This window comes from Gorilla gorilla, chromosome X (assembly GCF_029281585.2).
Source record: "Gorilla gorilla gorilla isolate KB3781 chromosome X, NHGRI_mGorGor1-v2.1_pri, whole genome shotgun sequence".
Taxonomy (NCBI): domain Eukaryota; kingdom Metazoa; phylum Chordata; class Mammalia; order Primates; family Hominidae; genus Gorilla; species Gorilla gorilla.
Genome location: NC_073247.2, coordinates 25,592,090 through 25,609,128, shown reverse-complemented (window position 1 = coordinate 25,609,128; position 17,039 = coordinate 25,592,090). Strand labels below are relative to the sequence as shown.

At 37.9% G+C, this 17,039-nt stretch overlaps 1 pseudogene; it reads left to right on the top strand.

Annotated features, from left to right (window-relative positions):
* The first annotated feature begins 16,394 nt into the window (after nucleotides 1–16,394).
* Nucleotides 16,395–16,726, top strand: LOC101135445 (large ribosomal subunit protein eL33-like; annotated as a pseudogene).
* The last annotated feature ends 313 nt before the right edge of the window (nucleotides 16,727–17,039 follow it).

The window sequence follows — 17,039 nt, the reverse complement described above, 5'->3', positions numbered from 1 at the left end:
GGAAAAAGTTCAAAATCCTTGGTATGACCTGCATAGACCCTCCCTACCTGGCTGCTACCTTGCTTTTCAGCCTTTGTATATGTATCCACTCTACTCCTCAATCATTAGGCTTCATCTGTTCTGTGGGTTCTCCAGGATTCTTACTGCCTTTTCTCCCCAGTTGTAGGAATTGGCCAGTCCCCCAAACCTAGCCAATTCCTATAATTCCTTAATACTTAACTCTAATTTCCTTTCCTTGCAGAGTCTGCTTCTGACTTGACTTGCAGGTCCCCCCACCTCTACGTCTTAATGAAGCCTTCCTTCTAGATAGGACTTCAGCAGCATTGTTCAATAGAAGTTTCTGTGATTATGGAAAAGTTATATATATATATATATATATATACTGATCTAATATACCATGGATATATCACTATATGATATACCACATGTGACTAATGAGCACTTGAAATGTGGCTAGTGAGACTGTAGAACTGAATTTTTAATTTTAATGGATTTAAGTTTAAATAGTCATATATGGCCAGTGGCTACATATTAGACTGTGCAGCTCTAGGGTGCATACTTTTCCTTCAAATCACTTTTTACCAGGTACTTATATATTTACCTATGTGAGTGGTAGTTTAATGTCTGTCTTCTGAAACTCTGGGCTCTGTGATGGAAAGACCCTCTCTGCCATGTTCATCAGCAGCATTTAGCAGAATGCCTGACACATAAGACACACTCAATAACTGCTCATTGAATAAATGAATGAATTACTTTGTATTTTTCTCTAAGGAGTTTTCTTTATCTACTAGATAAGAAAATCCCTTTCAGAATTGTGAGTCAGGAGACTGACAAGATAAATTTTGCATTTTAGAAAAAGGATGCTGACAGCCAAGGAAGGATGGATACAAGTGGCTGAGAGAAAGGGAGATCAAAAGTTTAGTGCATTCATCTTAGCAATAAACAGTGCTAACATAAATTATAAGAAAGTTGTTAGTGATGCAGCGTGTATTTAGGAGGTTGGGTATTAATGAAATGGGAAGCATATGGGAGAGAAAGAGTGTCTCAGTTTATCCCCTAAACCCCAAAGCAGACAAAGGCTTGGGTGCTGGTGGTTATCTGGGAGGTGGCCCCAGAAAGTACAAGCAAGGAAGGTGGGGATGTGAGACTGGGAAGAAAGAAAAGCCAATAAAGAGTGAACTACAGGTCACGTTACTGCTGGGGGCAACTGGGACTCAATACCATTGGGACCTTCTGAGGAACTGTGTGGTACACACTTCACAATTGTTCTGTAAGAGGATGAGAAGGCAGGGCCATTTATTCACTGGCTCTCTTCTTCTGTAGAGGGGTTCCCCCTGAGACCATTGGCTCCTGTGGGCATCAGTGTTAGGCATCTGTGGCTACGCAAGCACCTGTACTGTCCGAAAAAGTGTTCATAGAACTGAGATGCAGGTGCTTAAGGAAGGAGGTTGCCAGCCAGCCAGGAATCATCTTCCTCAGCTGCAGCACTGAGTGATATAGAGCATGACATCAATTGCATTGATTCCAAAATGATTCTAAAACCAATCCCAGGTTTCTGACCTGGGCAGCTGAATGAAATTGTGCATTATTCCTGAGAAGTGGGAGATGTTAAAGAAGGTGGGGAAAACTTAAGAGCAAATACCACTATAACCTAGTTCTTTCGCATTTTCACCAATGTTTCCTCTGCTACACTATGGACATGGCAGGTCCACATGAGCAATGCACCATCATTCCAGAACACAGCCTCCCTCTAAGCATCTGTGGCCCCATCACCCAAACTCTCCCTATGGCAAGTAAGATCAGGATGAATTAATATTGGATATTCTAACATCATCTTTCCTAATATCCAACACACTTGTACTTAAATAGAATAGTGTGGTACACAGAATTCTAAAATGGCTGCAAGATTCCTGTCCTCTCGGTGTACATGTCCTGTGTAATTTCCTCCCTCTTGATTGTAGGCAGGACCTGGAATATGGTGAAATATCACTCCCATGATTAGCTTACATTATATGGTAAAGGTAAAGAGATGTTGCAAATGTAAATACGATGAGGTCACTGCTCAGTTAACTTTGAGTTAATTAAAAGAGAGATGATCTTGGGTGGGCCTGAACAAATTAGTTGAGCCCTTTAAAAAAGGGTCTAGAGCATCAGTCCCCTACCTTTTTGGCACCAGGGATCAATTTCACGGAAGACAATTTTTTTCCACAGACAGGGGGGTGGGGGCATTTTTGGGATGAAACTGTTCCACCTCAGATCATCAGGCATTAGTTAGAGTCTCATATGGAGCACGCAACCTAGATCCCTCGCAGGCACAGTTCACAAGAGGGTTCTCATTCCTATGATAATCTAATGCCATCACTGATCTGACAGGAAGCGGAGCTCAGGTGGTAATGCTCACTCGCCTGCCACCCACCTCCTTCTGTGTGGCTCAGTTCCTAACAGGCCACAGATTAGTACTTGTCCATGGCCTGAGGTTGGGGACCCCTGGTCTAGAGGTCAGAGAGTTTCTCCTGCTGGCCTTGTAGAAGTATGCTGCCATATTGTGAGAAGGCTCACAAAAAGGGACATGTAGCAAGGACTTGAGGGCAACTTTGAGAAGCTAAGAGTGGTCCCTGATAGCCAGCCAGAAAATGGAGACCTCAAGACCTCAATCCTGCAACCACAAGGAAATGAGCCTTTCCTGAAGGAGCTTGGAAATGGATTATTTCCTATTTGAACCTCCAAATAGAAATGTAGTATGGCTAACACCAGGCTGATTGCAACCTTTTAAGACCCCAAAGAGAGGACTCATGTAGGCCATGCCTGGACTCCTGACCCATGGAAAATGTGGGATAGTAAATGTATGTTATTTCATGCTGCTAAGATTCTTGTAATTTGTTATATAACAATATAAACTAATATAGGTAGTGATTAAAAGAAGGAGTTCTGGAATCTGATTCACCTTGCTTTTCATGTACCTTGGGCCTATAGCTGAGAATTTGTGTGTCTCAGTTTCCTTATCTGTAAAATGGGAATAAAAATACAACTTATACAATTTTTAAGTATTAAGTTCAGTTTCTGCCATTAAGCCAGCACTCAACTAACTCAGCTATTATTATGATATTATTATGATATTATCATCATCATCAACAGCAACAAAAATTAGACTTTGAATTAAATAAAACTGAATACAATTGATTTTTTGGTAATGAGCTATGATGGGCTAACCCACTCAGAATAGAACAATTTTATGAAAATTAATTAGGCATCTACTATGTTCTTGGGAGAAGAAGATGAATAAAGCTAAGTCCTTGCATATAAATAGCACATGCACTTAAGAACAGTGAGGATTTATGAAGAAAAATTTTAGGCAATGTAACATATATGTTGAGTTTTTTTTCAAAATTACTAAAGCATGGCATACATACATAACACTGCACAAATCCTAAGTGTACAGCTGAAAACAAATTATAACAAACTTTCATGTAACTGGCACCCAGATAAAGATAACAGAATATTACCAGCATCCAGCAGCCCCACCTTGTTCCCCTTTCAACTGACTACCCAAGGTAACCCCTCTACTGACTTTTTATACCATAGACTTTGTATGTTTTTGAACTTTGTATAAATGAAATCACAAAATATATTCTTTATTGTTTCTGACTTCTTTTGTTTAACATTGTGTTGGTGAGATTCATCCATATTGTTGCACATAGTTGTAGATCATTTATTCTTTTCTATATAGTATTCCATTGTGTGAATAGCTCACAATATCTCCATTCTACTACTGATGGGCATTTGCATAGTTTCTGGTTTTTGTTGATTACAAGTAGTGTTATATGAACATGCTAAGAGACATTTTTGGTGTATATATATATATACACATTTCTGCTGGGCATATGCATAGAAGTGGAATCAATTTTCAATTTTGAAATAACAATATGACTAATCAATACCAACAGCAGCAAAGTAACTCCAGGTGCGAGAGGAAAAAATGAGACACTCAGCAGGGTGGAGGCAGCTAGGAAAGGAGTATGGGTGGTTGTGTACCCTGAACCACCACCAGAAGAATCAGTCAATGAAGGCTGAGCTGGAGTAGATTACATATTCCAGGATGAAAAGGAGCAGAGACCACACACCAAGCTTATAGTGACAGATACATTGTTATTGACTGAAAGAACATTCTTACATTGAATGCCATTGGGACATGTGTCAGTGCGGCATTTGGGCAGACCATATACAAATAAAATGGAAAGACAAGGTATCTTATTGGGCCAAAACATTTTTAAAAAATCATTTTCCAGTATTAGGTGTATGAGCTATGGCCGAGAAAATGCTCTCTTAACCAACACCTGTTTCATTTTTCTTCTTTCTAGGCATAAAGGAAAACTACATTTCCCAGCCTTGTAGCTGAGGCCATCTGACTGGGCTCTAGCTAATGGGATGTAGGCATAAGAATGAATATTACTTCCTGGCCTGGATATAAAACTTGCTATGTAATCTCCTACTCAGTCTCTTTCCCTCTGATGAAAGTCCATGAAATGAGTCTCTCCAACCATCACTAGATTGTGATGACAAACCTTTGTTACAATAGAGTTCTGAGATTTTAGTGTTAGTTTATTACTGCCGTATGGTTTGGCCTACCTTGACTACAATCATAAGCAATAAGAGAGGCTATTGAGAAATTTTATAACCTAGACCTGCCCAGACCTGTAACTATTCAAACTATGGCTATACTGCCTTTAATCAGGTCTATTGATACTCATGATAACTTGCTGAGCACCTCAGGGCCTTTCTTATCACCTATTCTCCCAACATCTCTGCAAGATAGACAGGCAACAGGAGGAAACTCAGGTTCAAAGAAGGTCTGAAATTGAGTCAAAGTCATACATCTGGTAAGTGGCGGGTTGAAATCTGATCCAGGGTTTCCCAACACCAGAACCCTCTTTCTGCTATTCCTCCTCCTGTCTTTTTAGGCTATAAAAAGGTATTTTTACTTGGGTTTTCCCAGAAGCCAACCCTGAGGCAAGGATTCCAGTGCAAGTAGTTTACTTTGGGGGTGATCCAAGGAAACACCTGTAGAGAAGTAAAAGGAAAGAGAAGGTAACTAATAAAGAGTGTTTTGCCAAGGCAGTTAGCACCAGAGAAAACTGGGTCTCAGTTGGAGAGGGAAACTCTAAGTAAGTGTAGAACATATTTTTCAGTGTTATCCATCCTGAGAGGTGAGAAAGCTAGGGTATCTATATAGCAGTGTTCCTCAAACTTTAGCTTGTATCAGAATCCCCAGAAAGCTTGTGCAAACAGATTGGTGGGCCCTGTCCACAGTGTTTATCATTCGGTAGGTCTCAGGTGGGGTTTGATAATTTGCATTTCTAACAAATTTGCTGGTGATGCTGATGCTGCTGGTCCAGGGGCCACACTTTGAGAACCACTGTTATTAATGCTTCCATGTGAAATTTCTTCCCCTGAACTTCTCAAGAAACTTACGTGCTTTTCTGAATTCTGAATCCTGAGATAAATCCATTGACAAATTGGGGAAATGGGGAATAATATTATAATTCTCCTGTAGCAATTAAAACAACTCTCAACCTACAGATCATGGTTTCAAAAGAATACACTAATGTTGAGTCAAAAGCAAGGGCAAAAGTATAAGCAAAAACTCACACATGTAGTAAAAGGTTAAGGTCAGCCTTTCTAGCAACAGAGACAGGAGTACGCAGCAGAGAAGTCGTCACAATATAGTTGGTCAGTCTTGCTTGTATCTGTTGCCATGTTAAGTGTAGTGTGTTCGTGGTTCTGTCTGTTGCTAACAGTGAGTCATTCTGGAAAATAAAATAAATATTCATAAGTTTATATCCATAACTATACCTTGTGAAGCATACTGGATGGAAGGTATGTTCAGCACCTGTAGTTGGCTTAGAGCTCCTACCCTAGGGTCCCTTCACTCAACTGTGATATACCAGACTGTGAAATCAGATGTACATTAGAATAACAAGTTTTAGAAGCAAAATAAGTCACTACATTGGCAATTTCAATATGCGATTCTGGGTACTGTGGTTAGCCTTGTTAAGAGGTCTGAATGTTGCATTATTCAAATAATATCCAATAATACTCATTGGCATTTCCAGTCTTTGAATGTTCACTAGAGTCCACAGTTCTTTGTAAATACTACTAAATGTAACATATATTATTCATTAAATATTTTTTAGATATCTGTAATAGTAAGTAAAGAATATAAAGAACACTAAAGTATTTAAAGAGTAATTTATAATCTGGGAAATTCCCGAGAATTCCTAAATATTTCCATTTATTTTCTCAACTGTTGAAGAATTTGGAAATATTATTGTACATCAACTTCCATCCCTCATTGTTGGGAACTGTGTATAGGGAGAGATAGTTATCCAACATTTTCCCCCTTGTGGAGCACATTGGCAAAGCAAGTTCTGGCTACAGAGGAAGCCAGAAGGGTTATCATGGGGCAGCTGACATAAGAGGACATTATCAAAAAGATGAAAGTTAACAAGGGTTGGGGGGCATGTGTCAAAAAAGGAACACTTGTGCACTGTTGGTGGGAATGTACATTATTAATACAGCCATTATGGAAATAGTGTGGAAGTTTCTCAGAAAACTGAAAATATAACTAATGTATGACCCAGTAATCCTACTTCTGAGTATATATCAAAGGAATTGGAATCAGTATGTCAAAGAGATTTCTGCACTCCCATGTTCACTGTAGCATTATTTACAACAGCCAATATTTGGAACCAATGTGAGTGTCCATCATCAGATGAATGGACAAAGAAAATGTGGTATATGTACACAATGGATTACTATTCAGCCTTAAGGAGAAATCCTGTCATTTATGATAATGTGGATGATATGGTTTGAATATGTGTCCCCTCCAAATCTCATGTTGAAATGTGGTCCCCAATGTTGGAGGTGGGGCCTGGTGAAAGAAAGGTGTTTGGATCATGGAGACGGATCCCTCATGAATGGCTTGGCATCGTCCCCTTGGTGATAAGTGAGCTCTTGTTCTGAGTTCACACATGATCTGGTTGTAAAAAGTGTGCAGCACCTGCCCTCACCCTCTCTCTCTTTCTCCTGCAATAACCATGTGAGATGCCTGCTCCCACTTCACCTTCTGCCATGAGTAAAAGCTCCCTGAGACCTCCCTAGAAGCTGAGCACATGCTGGCATCATACTTCCTGGATAGCCTGCAGAACTCTGAGCCAATTAAACCTCTTTTCTTTATAAATTACCCAGCCTTACGTATTTCTTTATAGCAATGCGAGAATGGCCTAACATAGTGGATGATCCTGGAGGACATACGTTAAGGGAAATAAAGTAGGCACAGAAAGACAAATACTGAATGATCTCATTTATATGTGGAAACTAAAAAAGTTGAACTCATTGAAGTAGAGAGTAGAATGATAGTTACTAGAGTCTGGGGGAGGGGGATGATTGGGGAAAGGGTAGATGTTGATCAAAGGCTACAAAATTTCAGTTAAACAGAAGGGATAAGCTTTAATCTATTGCAAAGAACTGTAGTATTAATATATTAAAAATCGTGACTATAATAAATAATAATAATGCATTATATATTTCAAAATTGCTAAGAGTAGATTTTAAATTTTTCACCACAAAAAATAAGTATGTAAAGTGACAGATTTGTTGATTAGCCTGATTTAATCATTCCACATGGTAAACATATATCAAAATATCATATTATATCCCATAAATGTATACAATTATCATTTGTCAATTCAAAATAAAACAAATAAGAGAAGATGCAAGTATTGGTGGAGGGGTTGGACTGAATTACTCCTTAAAAATAGCTTTATTGAGGTATAATTTATATACCATAAAATTCAGCCATTTAAATTGTACAATTCTATGATTTTTAGTAAATTTATTATAGAGTTGTGAGACTATCATCACAATTCAGTTTTAGAACATTTTCATCACCACCCAAATATTTTTATGCCCATTTTCAGTCAACTCCAGCTACCCAGGCCAAGTGCCAAGCAGCCATTAATCTGCTTCAATTACTTTTAAGGGATTTGCTGACCCCAAGATTCTATGAAACTAGAATTCTGAGACTTGGGCACAGATACACCTTGGGCCCAAAATGTAAGCTCACTCCAGGAAATTCCAAAGGCGTTTTTTTTTTTTTTTCCTGAGAACACACGCCTTCCTTGTACTTGCCATTTTGACACTTAGCAGCTTTCCTCATTAGCGCACTTTTCACACTGAGCAGCTTTGTAAACACCTGTTGATTATTTTGCTGTTGACAGAGACTCTGGTATCCTAGAAATACTGAGGGTGAAAAGTCTGTGTCACATATTATAAATATCAGCTTCTTTGCTAATGTAGGCACTTTGCTTCCAGATAATTCATTATGGATGAAATCAACAGAACACAAGGTTTTGAAAACTGAAGTACCAGATGTTTTCTTCTGGGCTTTCCGTAGAATGTTATCTTGTCCTGACTTCATAGAGGAAATGCATTTAAACCTTGTTCTCTCCATCTCAGTGGAAAAAAAATTGATGTTGCAATTAGAGATACCTGGAGTTTTGCTACCTATCCCTGAGAATGTGCATTCGTGTTGGAAACTGAGGTAACCTTTCTGGGACTGGGGAGATTCTGTTCTTCTGTTCTTCAGCTCCTCTAAAAGCCCAGGAAGCCAGTTTTGTTCCAATAGGTAACTTTACAATTGGGGTCAGATCCTTGATCAAATCTATATTATCAAATAAATATGACTAAGAAAGTGCCATCAAAATTAAGAAACAAATGTAAATTTCTAAGATAACATAAAATAGCAAATTCATTTCCGCATCCTATAAAATGGATACATATTTTCCCCTAGCCTGTTTTCTCCTCTGTAAAAATAGGCCTAATCATAGCACACTCTGAAGTATAAGAGTTAAATGTATTAGAGAATAAGAAAATAGAATGCGTATAACATTTAAGATACATGTAGTACATTTTATTTTTCTTCATTTTGTTTATATTGATTAAATGAGAAGTTCCACTTTGCTAATCTAGACAAACCATAAACAAAATTTACAGGTTCTGTTGCATTTCTATGACAATAAAGACAAAGTATAAATGAAAAAAATAGATTTATTTGACTTCACAAAGTAAAACAAAGCATAAAAAAACCTTTGTCAAAAAACACTAAAAAACATAATTTTAAAAGCATTTAATCAATTAAGAAACAAATTTGCAATATGTATAATAGATGAATTAATAGTATTAATTAAAAAATTAGCTGGGTGTGCTGGTACACACCTGTAGTCCCAGCTACCCAGGAGGCTGAGGCAGGAGAATTGCTTGAGCCCAGGAGGTTGAGGCTACAGTGAGCCACGATTGCACACTAAACTCCAGCCTGGACAACAGAGCAAGACAGCAAGACCCTGTCTCAAAAAAATAGTGAATAGTATTAATGTATAAGGTACACAAAAATTTCAATGAAAACAAATGAATAAGAAATTCACTGAAATGATGTACCTACAAATATATTTTTAAAGTTTACACTTGCTAAATTTTTAAAAATGCAAACTGCTTTTATAGCAAGATACTATTTTTCACCCACCAAATTAGGAAGGATTGAAAGGGTCAGTAATTCTCAGTGATGAGGACAATGTGGAAAAACAGACACTCTAATACACTGCTTTGTGGTATTGAGAATTAATGCAATCTTTATGTGTGGGAAACTTGTTAAACGTATTTATATCCATTGACCTAACAATTCAATTTCTAAAACTTTTTCCTAGGGAAACAATTAGTAATATGCTCAAATATTTACCCATATAATGCTAAAGGTGGACTATGTGGGGTTTTTAGTTTTATCTGAAAATTTAAAATACCCTAGATACCCAATAGGAAGAATTAAGTGTTATGTGTATTCACCAGAATCTTATGCAGCTAATAAAAATTATAAGAGAATCATTAATGACATAGTGTGGGTTTTTTTATTAAAAAAAGCCTTTTTAGAGAAATATGATGAAACCTGACAGTAGAGTTTGAATATTTCCCTATAATAAATAGGACTTAAAAATTAACACGAGGATGTAACCTGAGTTGAGCTTCTTTCTTTATAAAAGGATGCATAATTGATCTGAAATATTTTAATATCTTTGACTATCTTTGACAAACTATGAAAACATCATAGTTTGTAGAGGAGAGATCATGAGTTCTGTCTTTGCTAATAACTTTATCATTTGTGCCTAGCATGATGCCTGCCATATAGTAGGTGATCAGTATTTGTAGGATGATTTAAGTAGAAATTTCCTAGGTTAGACTATTCTTCTTTTCTTTGCTTTTCAAGTGTAGCTAAGTGGTCTGATGAGTGTTGGGGACTGTTAGTGTTGAATTCATCCTTAGGGCTGTTTTGGCACAGGCTGACAGCATTACATCTTTCAATCTATCCCTCAGATACTCCCCCACCTCATATCACAGCCACATGTCATGATATGAACCCTACAAATGTTGACTCAGTGTACAAAATAGTTAACTATGGTATCTTCTTTAATCAATGGGGGGAAAATGGCCTCAGTTGCCCTTTTATACTTCCTATACCTCCTGCTTTAATCTTACAATTTTTTTCAGATTGTCCTTTTGGTCTTTCTGAATGGTTCCTTCAGTTATCACATGAATACACTGGGCTCTAGCCATTTCCTCTTCCTCATATTTTCTTTCTCTATTCTCTGAGCTGAACTTTTTTAATACCCAGCACTACAAAAGAAACTATAAGAATCCTTAGAAATGAATAAAATTAATGTTCCTTTGGGAAGGAAGAGGATTAATATAGAGGAAGTCCCACCCAAAGTGAAGAGGAACATGTGGCCCACTTCACCAGCATTGGAGAATTATGTGCAGGAGAAGAAAGGCAGACAGTCAGACACAGGTATTATGGCTCCCCTGCCCTGTGCCAAATCCAGAGTATCAGTCGTAGTGCTGGTAGTAGAAGGACTGAGGAGGGATCTAAAAACACAGGGGCTTTTTTCTTCTTCCCATTTGGGATTCTTGGGAGATATCACATCTCACAGTGTTCCTGCATCAACATGGCTGACCAACTAAAAGAAAAACAAGTGTTGTGGCATGGTAAGGCAGAAAGAAATCAGTGAGTTTCTAATTCTGCACTGAGTTAGTGTCCAGTGACTCCTGTCTCTTCTGTGTCATGGAAGGCAAGAAGTTCTAACAGTCCCGGGGTTGTAAGGAGGACACACAAAGTAGCTGGTGTTATCTGTAGGTAAGTCCACCGAGAATGTTGCTATAGGGGAAATCAGTGACCCAGTAGTGAATGGTTTCATGGCATAACAACAGCACTAGCTATTGGATGGGTATTGCAGCCACACTTCTTGGGATTATACAGTGATCAGGAGAACCAAACAGGCAAATTCAGCTGAGAGGACACCCCCAGCCCTGAGACCACAAAAATCACCAGCTGCAAACTTTAGCAAATGCCAGCAGGGCAAGCAATGACCAGTGAACAAGGTTACTATCACCACTGGCCGGTACATCCATACCATGGAATGTTATCCAGCAATAAAAAGGAAAGCTATTAATATGCATAACAACTTGGATGAACCTGAAGGAAATTATGATGAGTAAAAAAGCCAATCTGAAAAGATTATACGATTCAATTTATATAAATAAAAACATTTTACATACATATATTTGTTATTCTTGAAATAACAAATTATTGAGATAGAGAACAGATTAGTGGTGCCAGGAGTTAAGACTGGAGGGAAGGGAACAGGTATAGCTTATAAGGGAGTAACAGAAAGGAGCCTTGTGGTGATGGAACAGTTCTGTATTTTGATTGTGGTGGTGGTTACATGAAGGTACACATGTGATCAAATTGCACAGAACTACACGCACACACACAAACTCAAATAAATGCATGAAAAAAGTGAAATATTAATAAAGTCTATATTATATCAATGTCACTTTCCTGCTTTTGATGTCCTATGGTTTTGCCAGATGTTACTATTGGGAGAAGCTGAGTGAGGGTACATGGGACCTACCTGTATATTTTTGGCAATTTCCTGTGAACTTATAAATTCAAAACAAAAATTTAAAGCAAAATATTTCTGTATGAGTAAGATATGATTAATTAGTAGGATTAAGTTTCTCTCCATTATTCATTCAGGTGAGAGATCAAGAGGAAGATTAGATTAATTATAAGAAGTAAAAAGATACATTTCTCTAGGGACACCTATGTGTATTTATAAATCTGTGACTATATATGAAGGTGAGTTTATTCCTTTGTTTGACATAAGTGAAAACATATGTTACAAGCTATTTTACATCCATTTGGCTTTTTTTCACCTTTAGCAATGTGTCTTGCATTTGTTGTCCGTCAATACATATAGGTCCGCCTTATCCCATTCCTTTAAATGGCTGGTTTGTATTCATTCCTTGGATATGCCAGGCTATACATTAATTATGTAACCATTTCCTCACTGATGAGCTTTGAAAATCAAGCTGCAGTGAAAATCCTCCTACATTTGTCTTTGCAAGCATGTATCTGTAAAAAAAAATTCTGAAGTGGATTTACAGTTATATTAGAGACACACTGATGGTAAGACTCACACACATGTCAATCAATCAAATCACTAACTTGGTTTAGGATAAATAAGGACCTGGATACACAGATGTTTGTACTGTTGAGAGTGAAGCATACCGGATGGAAGGTATGTTCAGCACCTGTAGTTGGCTTAGAGCTCCTACCCTAGGGTCCCTTCACCCACCTGTGATACACCGGACTGTGAAATCAGATGTGAAGTCCCTCCTGCAGTGGATTTGATCAAGTCTCAGGAGCTATCCTCCAACTTACTCACAACTTTTTGTATATGCCACATTTCTGTATGCAGGTATTCCCTGATATTCATTCACCATCACCTTTTGACATATCATTACTTTGTCAAACTTGAAAACTAACATGTCCATTTTAAGAAAAAAGTCAGTGTGCAATAAATATATAATTTATTTGTGTTTTTGGATAGCTCTTTTTCTGGAGTTCACAGTTAAGATGCCCTCCTTCCAGAAATCTCCACTAAATATGAACAACTGCTCTTATGGGGCCCAAGATTTGAACATCACCTTTCTATACATTTCTACCAGAGTGTACTTGGCAGAGATAGTATAGAATAATGATTAACAGCAAGGGCTTCAGTATTAGGTTGACATTTCCAATCTTACCTTGCCCACTCACACCGTACAGAGCAGGAAGTCAAAACCCATCAGTCTGGTCCTAGAGTCTCTTAACCAGTTTCAGTTATATATTGCTGTATGAATTCTGTGTAATGAATAATCACAAAAAAAAAAACCCAGTGCCAAACAACAAAGAACTGTTTATTTCTTGCATATCTGTGGGTTAGCTGATCTGGGCTGGCCTCGGCAGAGCTTCCCCGGCTGGAATCAGCAGAGTAGTCAAGATATGTTCTTATGGTGATGGTAGAAGGTTAAGAAGGCAAGATGCACTATGCAAGTGCATTTCAAGTCCCCACTTAATGTTATGACCAATTATACTCATTGGCCAAAGCAAGGCTTATGGCCAAGCCTGACGTCAAGGGGTAAGAAAGGAGGTGAGAGTTACTACAGACACACATGGCAAAATGTGTGGCTACAGAGAAGGGTGGAGATTTGAGGCCAATAATACAATCTGCTACAACCATCATACTAATGCTGCTTCCAATATGTTTTGTGATTACTACTCGTTTTCAGTAGCCCATCAGAGTCTCTATGGAGCATACTGCATCCTTTCCTACTTTTTATAAACCAATAAGGTTGTTTCTTCTTATTTATCTTTATGCACAATGGATTGAAAGGCACTACTGTGATCTCCTGGTATCTGTATATAACCAGGGATAGCATGTTATAGGATATTAGTTCTACTCTTTTTGTATTGGCTAGGAGTGTTTTTGGCTACAGTTAGAGAATTCACGGCTACCAGTGGTTTAAATAATAAATAAATTCCATTATTTTACACAACAAGAAAACTGGTGGTTCCATGTTTGGTGTGATGGCTCGATGAAGCCTTCAAAAATTCAGGATCTTTCTATCGTTCTATTCTGTCATCGTCAGCCTGTAGGTTTTTCTGCTTTAGGTTACTGCCTTATGGTCACAACATGGCTGCTTCAGTTCCAAGCAGCAGAACATCACATTTCCACATTCAAGTCAGAAAGAAGAGTAAAGGAGCTGTACTAGAGAGTACTCCTCACATATTTATCCCTCTGTAAGTAAGAGAGACCTTTTGCAGAAGCTCCTGGCAGACTTCTTCATCCATCTGGCTGACTGGAATTGTGTCACATGGACAACCGTAGTTATAGGAGAGACCAGGAATATTAGTATTTATTTCTTTTACCTCTTTCACAAAAAAGTGGCAAAGGAGAAGAGGCTGAGATGGCTCCTGTGTGCCAACTGACACCATCTACCATACTTTTTTCACTATTCTGAGACATTATTTCAGGGCTTCATAACTCTAACTTTACACTCTCCTCACATTTTTCAGATTCCCAGGTTAGTTGAAGAGGAGAGGGATTATGCCCTTTTTTCTGACAAATCCTAGTATAGCCCTCCTGTGGACTTACGAGTTAAGTAGATTTTTCCCACCACTTTGGGATCTTATTTTTTCATTTTTTGTTTGTTTTAGTATTTGTTTATTATCCCAGAAATTGTAGTATAACCACAACAATGATGAAACCATGTAATTATTTTGAATAACTGAAAAAGACAAGAGAACAATTCAGAGCCTTTATTTTAAAAAGTCAGCACTGAATTTCTTAAGAGTATTCAATCAGAAAGAAGTCTACTGAGACACTACCTTTGGGATATAATTGAGCAATTACAGAGCTCCCCGAATAGCAAACACTGAAAAGAAAAACTCAATTTTAACTAACAATACATACACCTATAAACAAAAGGCTTTAACCTGATTCCCATTAATACAACTAAAATCTATTTCCATTTACTTGTGGAAAAAAGATTGATTTTTTTCATTTCTGCCTTAGAGTAACACTGATAATTACACTCTGAAAAAATATCACTCACATACAATGTCTTCTTCCCCAATGTGCCATCAGATTAAAATTACTCATCCCCCCAATTCAGACATACATTTCTCTTGTCAGAACATGTAAATTAGGGACAAAATACAGCCTGCATATTAGAATGAATAAGAACACATGCCAACAGATCAAATTTTAAAAATTGGCAAGTCTCTCTAAAAATGTGTATATATATAGAAGGAAAATGAAAGGGCCTGGGAAACAAAAGGAATTTTTACTTAAATTAATTTGATTTTATTTTGGAGATTGAATTTACAGTCAATTCTAAATTTCTACATCTTATTTTTACAGCATAAAAAGAGCCTATGTCTGGTCGTTAAATATATCTGCTAAATATATCCACATACATGGAAGCCCATCACATCTTCAATAAGATCATTTCTACCTACAACCAAAGCTTACAGCACTGCAGTAGCAGTCAGTGTCGTTCATTACTGGCCACTTCAAAGTTTGATCCAGTTCACTTCTTGAGAACCTCAACTGCTGATGGTGCTAAGATGTTGCCACATGATAGCTAACATTTGACATGTTACTTAGTGCCAGGCATTGTTCTAAGTGTTTTACATGTGTCATCTCATTTAGTCTTCAGGACAATACTGTATATATATAAACATTTGTATATATTTACATTATTATATCTATTTATTTGAGGAATTCATATATAGATAAAAGCTTAGTCAATCGAAAGCAAATGTTTCTAGATGCCTTTCTCCAGCTCTATTTCTTGCTTTACAAGTTGCAAGAAAAGTGTACTCAAAACTGAAGTACCCTGTCCTCATCCAAAGATGTCCGATAATGTGTGGACCAAAGGTGGTTGGCACTGATTCTGTATAGGGGTGGGACAGAATGTGGCGCTGTTCTCACCTTGTTTTGCTTTGTTGTTGGACCCTCCAAAAGGCCTGACTTGGGTAAAGGTAGATTTTGAGAATAATGTAAGTGGAATGTATCTATGTGGATTTCATCATTTTAAGATGTAACACAAACACTTCATTTCAACTTGAGATTCAACCCCTAAATCCTCTAAGGGAGAAAATATTATATTTTAACAAAATGCCATGTAACTACACAATTAACATAAGGCTTTGAATAGACTACTAGTTGTGGATTTGACCTGCCCATGAATATTCACCCACAAAAGTGACAGCCATATCAGTTCTCTGTGATAAGTGCCTCATTGTCACTCCAAGCAACTGGTCACTGCTGACTGTTAGAGGACAACATATGTACCAAGCTAGGGCAACCATATTTTCTGTCCTAGAAATTAAGTATCAGATTCCTTCCACCATCTTGCAGCCTGTGGAGACCTGTTGGGAACAGGACTTCTAAAAGGCAAAGATGTCTGGAAGGCTATGGTCCAAGGTCATTTTGCTGTCTGTAAGTGGGGTCTCTAGAACCAAAGGGAGCATACATTTCTTCTTAAAATTGAAGGTGTTTATGCCTGAGATGAAACTGAATTCTATTTGGGCAAGAAATGTGCTTATGTATACAAAGGGAAGAACAACACAGTGACTCCTGGTGGTAAACCAAACAAAGCCATAATAATCTGGGGAAAGGTAATTCAGGCCCATGGAAACGGTGGCATGGTTTGTTCCAAATTCCAAAGCAATCCTCCTGCTAAGGCCATTGGACACAAAATCCGTGTGATGCTGTATCCCTCAAGGATTTAAACTAATGAAAAGTAAATAAATAAAAGTGGATTTGTGCTCTTGTGAAAAAAAAATAAGAATCAGGATTCAGAAAAGGATAGAAATCCTCTGTGTCTGGCTTAAACTGAGGGCATGGAAATCCAGGGTCTGTGGAGGGGTGACACTGAGCACAAAGAAACAAAGATAGTTGAGGAAAGAAAAAGAGAGTAAAATACATGAGCAGGGAGAAGATGTCCTGAGAGACCATATGCTATCATATAGTGGGAGAGAAACAGAGACAAAAGGGAAACTACCTTTGTTCTTCAGGTCAGGGTGTCTGTTTCCTGCTGCTGGG